The following is a 6000-nucleotide window of genomic DNA, read 5'->3' on the forward strand; positions in this document are numbered from 1 at the left end:
GCTAAAATAAGAAAAACATACCCCCTTTCATGACATGGCAAATTGCTACTAAAAAGAAAAAATCTGTGGAGAGTCATAAAGTAAGAAGATTAAGGATATATAGAGAGAGTTGTTGATTTATTGGTAAACTTCTTGGCTACAGTGGATTTAAAAAATAAAATCTGTCGTTTTTTGCCATTGTAAGGAAAGTCAAATTTAACATTAACTGTTGACAGTGGGCAGAATTTTCAAGTGTTCAAGTGACTTAGGAATTTAAGCCCCACTTGCAAAAGTGATTTAGGAACCTAGGTCTCATTGGAAGTCAACCCACCCCTTTAAGCAAGTGGATCCACTCCAATTGACTAAAATGGATTCAGAAATAGGCCTGTGTATAGGGTATGGAAATTTAAGATTAATTATTAATTCCATTCTAATTTCTTTTGCCAGTTGCTCATAATTTTTTCTCAAATGCCCAGAATACTGTTTCTCTTTTCCACAGTTGTGAAACTTTCAAAGCTTGTAAGTTCCTTACGCCAAATAACTCTGGATTTCTTTCCATATATATTCAAACAGGGAAACTAAATGTAAAACCCTAGGGATAATTCAACTTCAAGGTTGAAAACTCAAGCACTCAACTTCCAAAAAATTCAGATTGCTCCTATAATGTTGACTCTACCATTATGAACATATTGGCCCTGGTTCCCCACTATGTTGCTTCAGAGTTCCACAGGCATACGGAAGTAATGCAGCAATGAATCCGCTCCAATGTGCCTAGTATTTGTCTCTTCCTATATTCTTTAAATGTAAACTTTAATATATCATTGTTTTGATTAATGTATCCCATAAAATACATAGGATGTACTATAGTAATTAATGTATACCATAAATTTATATAGGCTGTACAGTATGCCCTGTTGGTTGTTGTGAGGACAACTTTATCTTGTTCTTGTATTTTATATAAGTGTATGGGTGTAATATAAATATACAAATATGTATATTATAAATTTTAAACAGATGGAGATCAGTCCTTGCCCCCTGCCTCATTTTCAGGGCTATGTAGGATACTTACTAATGCTTATCTATGAGGTTGAATAAATTTTTAAAATATGCAGAATTTAGTCGTTGATCAGGGACTGTACTTGGAAGTTTTTAAAAGAAATATAAACCAAGAAGGAAACCTTACTGTGAATCAAACTCCCAGTGAATCAAACTCCTAGTATTAGTGTACTGTGTACGTACACACAGACACAGAGATATAGATAGACCCAGTAAAAAAGAAAAGGACTGACATTCTAAAGCACAATGATAAAATGTCAAAAGTGTGTGCATTTTCGGCACATAATATGACTTTAAAAGATTTAACAGCTGGTCAACTGTAGCTAGATGGCAGTAAGAGTAAGAAATGCCATCAAAGAAAACTAATGCCAGAGAGTCGCATGTAACCAGTATTGGATAAAGTTGGGGCACCTGTTCCTTCAATAATGGAGCACTTTACTCTTCTGAATATGAAGATTTTGAGTAATCAAAGTAACTAAACACGTTTAGTTCTGCTGCAGCCTGAAACATTCTACCCATAATCCTGGCACAGATTCCTCACTTCCTGCCATGCCTTCTGCCACCTTATCGAACAGTTATTAGCTGAGAAGCAGTTCAGTGATTCAAAGGACCTTTGGCACTGTAACCTTAAATTCAACTTCCAGAATGCTACACTAGTGGCATCAAATTTAAGTATCATTCTGTCCTGAAAAGTGCTCAGAAGAGGGCCAGAGAAATTCCATAAGATATCTATCCTGGGGTTTCCAATATAGAATCTGTTAAGGGGAGTACTGTGGAGTCCTGCAGTGTTTGGAGATGAGTCCTTATAGCAATGGACCTTGGGATTCATAATGGCAGGAGTTATCCACGTGGACAGCTGTGTGTCTGGTCCCACAAGAACTCTGACAACTTGGTATCTGCAGGAGATGTGCTATTTGCAGGGTTTGGCTGTGTGCAGTAAGAGCCACAAAGAGGACCTAGGTAGAGATAACTGTAAACTATTCATTCCAGGATGCACTGCATGGAACACCAGCATCTCCGCAGGTTCATTTCTGTCCCTGCTCTGTACATAGAAATTGCAAATACTGATAAAATGCTATGCACTTCACAGTCCATCAGGCTTCCTCTTACTAATGCTTTTTTTCCCCAGTAGACAATTCGATCAGGTTTTTTTTCTAGATCTTACAGTTTTTTTATTAGAATACAACATATCCAGAGTGTCATTAAGGTCAGACTAATCATTACTACTGTGATTGCTTTTAAAAGTACAGGAGACTTGAAATTTACTAAATAGAAGCTCCCCAGAGATGGGTCAGTGGATTAAATTTGAGGAGATATACAGTGTCCATTCATTTCCACTAGGAGCTGTTGATCATTCGAAAGAGCTCAGCCCTTTGTTGATGAGAGAAATCTATTTTCACACTTGCTTGTTGGAAGCAATTGATTTTTGTTCTCAGAGTTAGAAAATTGTGCATCATCAACAGAAAACTAAAATGCATTCAAAATAATGAATACGAATGGCAATGAACTGGACTTCTTTCTTGATGTCTGATACATGGGTAGCAGAAACTCAGGGGGAAAAATACATTCACCTGCGGTGATATTTTCATTGGAACTATTTCCTTTTCAGATACAAGTTAATAAAATGTGTTCTTAAAAGCAATTTTAAAATGAACATTTCAATATAAACTTGCCTTTATTGAACTCTTAACATTAATAAAATGAAATAATTCTGATAATGAGAATTCGATGCTTTCACCAAAATGCAGAATTACTTGAAGTCTGTTACTGTAGTGAGTTGTCTCATGCTCTTTTAAGGATAACAATCACCTGGTTTAATCGGAAGAGGCCAAACTCATCCTGGGTGTGAATTCATTGGCTTAAATGGCGTTACAGCACCGATGAATGTGCTCCAAGATGTCTTCACTATCTAACAAAGATAAATCACTGCATATTGTGCCATGTGATCATAATAATAAGTAGCAGCACTCCAGGTACTTAATATAGTGCTGTCACTGTACCACCCAGGATTAAAACTCAGCCCAAAAAGCATCCTGCTCTTGCCAACCCTTAGCTCGTTTTTGTTCTTCACGCTTCTCTTGTTGTAGGAAGGTTTATGCAAAGAGCTGGGTCTTACACCGAGCTCTGAAAGTGATCTGGTTTGAGCTCTTTCTGATCTCCCAACCTAGCTCCACACCACTGTAAATACTCTGCCTCTGGCTCCCTCTGGTTTCTCCCTCAGCATTCTCTAGCTTTCTTGTTAGGCCATGAATGGGAAAGGCAGTTACTAAGAGAGCCTGCTTCCAGCTGCTGAAGGCCTCAGAGTGACCGTAAGACTTCGAAGTAGACCGGACGTGAACAGGGACCTAACATTGGGAATGGGGTTAATGATGTTACCCCCCAAAATAGATCCAGGGTACCTTAGAGTAGCTCATCTATCGCCCCTTTCTGGGTTTATCATAGGTTCCCTTTAGTTGACTCCTTTAACTGTTTTTGTAAGGTGAAGGAGGCCCACCCTAGAGAAATTGTCAGGGTTTTACAGGAAACACTTTTAGGAAAAACTTCCCAGTACAGTTTAGACCTGCTACCTTTGGGAGGACACCGATACAGCCTTCCGATATAATTGATTGACATCTTGGGAGTATTCTTCCAAACCAAAGTATTTTCTTTACTTAGTGTAACCAATCTTCCCTGATACAATTAATCTAACCGTAAGTCAAACATAAATGTAAATCCCTTAGCACAATTCTTGAGTACAGGTTAAAAGTACCTGAACCATAAACATAAATAGAGCAATACTAAAACGGCTGTGTTCTGCATGCGGTGATCAGTTGCCTCCAGTCGCTGACAGCAATCTTAACTTTATACATGTGAAACAATGTAACATTCACAACCCAAACATACATCTTTATTACCCAAACCTACAGACACTCCTCATTAATCCTATTTCTATCTATATTTTACTATAGCTAGCATGCTTACTCGCCGTAGGCTTCTCTCTGCTCGGTCTAAGGCTCCTTCTGCTCTGTCACTTCAGCTGCTGTAGCTACTGCTGCTTCTTTGCTCTTTTAGATTTCTTTCTTCTGATCTGATAGTCCCCTGGCTCCTTATCTTGACTGACTTTTGCCTGCTGACTGCCTGTCTTTTATTCAGTTTTACCGGCCACTAGACCAGGGGTAGGCAACCTATGGCACGCGTGCCAAAGGCAGCACACGAGCTGATTTTCAGTGGCGCTCACACTGCCTGGGTCCTGGCCACCGGTCCGGGGGGCTCTGCATTTTAATTTAATTTTAAATGAAGCGTCTTAAACATTTTAAAAACCTTATTTACTTTACATACAACAATAGTTTAGTTATATATTATAGACTTATAGAACAAGACCTTCTAAAAGCGTTAAAATATATTACTGGCACACGAAACCTTAAATTAGAATGAATAAATGAAAGGTTGTCGATCCCTGCACTAGACCCTTTCAGATTGGATTGTTTCCCAATCCTATATTAGCATACTTTATCTTCCGATCTCCTTTAAGCCCCCTCCTGATCAGTCCATACTTGTAGTTCAATCACAACTGCTAAATCTGGCTGTCAATCAAAATCATTGCGTAACAAGTGCTAGTATTATGGTCTGTTTACTATTATTGTCTGGTGACTCTCACCTAGTTTTGAACTGAGGATGCCTGACTGACCCCTCACTGCAGTGTTGGAGCTACCAGCTTTAGAGAGAATTACAGTAGTTCTGGCCCAAGGGGCCTTCAGTGAGTGCATTAATACCCATACTCATGCTAAAATACTGTACAAAAGAAGGCAGTGCTGCTGCTTTTCATATGTACCTTGATAATACAGTCCTACCTCAGTCCATTTGATATATTATCTCATCCAAGTAAATTATGCAGGGACAGAGGAGGAGGATGTGTGGATCCCAGATTATTTAAGAGGACATCACCAAGGGGGCAAATGTCATGGATGTTGAGAATGTCCTATGCAGAATGGGGGGGGGGGGGAAGGGCAAGGACACAATCTGGCATTATTTTTTATGTGGATTCCAGGCCAACGCCAATCAGAACCATTGTATACACTACCTTCTTAGAGGGCTTCCTGTCTTGAAATAGTTTGGATTCCAACATAAAGATGCCTGGAATCAGCATCCATTGCTGGGGAGAAGCCTTGTAAATTTCTCAGAGTCCTGACACCTGAAGAGATCCATAATCCCTCTTTCATGTCACACATAAAAACAGGATTAATGGCAGGAAAGTCAGATAAGGGGAAGATTAGGCTGAGTATCTGGAAGACTTTTTGACTAAGTTTTATCAAGCTATGGAATCTCCCTTGAAACTCTTAAAGAAACTAGAAAACAGCCTGTGCTCGACAGGGGAGAGATGAAATGGTCTATGCGATTTTTCCTCCATCACTTATTTCAGTAATTCAAGGAGCCTGTAGACTCCTCATAGTCTCTGTTGTCCTGCTACGGCAGGGGTCGACAACCTTTCAGAAGTGGTGTGCCGAGCCTTCATTTATTCACTCTAATTTAAGGTTTCGCGTGCCAGTAATACATTTTAACGTTTTTAGAAGGTCTCGTTCTATAAGTCTATAATATATAACTAAACTATTGTATGTAAAGTAAATAAGGTTTTTAAAATGTTTAAGACGCTTCATTTAAAATTAAATTAAAATGCAGAGCCCCCCGGACCGGTGGCCAGGACCCAGGCAGTGTGAGCGCCACTGAAAATCACTCGTGTGCTGCCTTTGGCACGCGTGCCATAGGTTGCCTACCCCTGGTCTAGTGGCCGGTAAAACTGAATAAAAGACAGGCAGTCAGCAGGCAAAAGTCAGTCAAGATAAGGAGCCAGGGGACTATCAGATCAGAAGAAAGAAATCTAAAAGAGCAAAGAAGCAGCAGTAGCTACAGCAGCTGAAGTGACAGAGCAGAAGGAGCCTTAGACCATAGGTTGCCTACCCCTGTGCTACAGTCACTTCTGCTTTACCT

This window comes from Malaclemys terrapin, chromosome 1 (genome assembly GCF_027887155.1).
Source record: "Malaclemys terrapin pileata isolate rMalTer1 chromosome 1, rMalTer1.hap1, whole genome shotgun sequence".
In the NCBI taxonomy this organism is placed as follows: domain Eukaryota; kingdom Metazoa; phylum Chordata; order Testudines; family Emydidae; genus Malaclemys; species Malaclemys terrapin.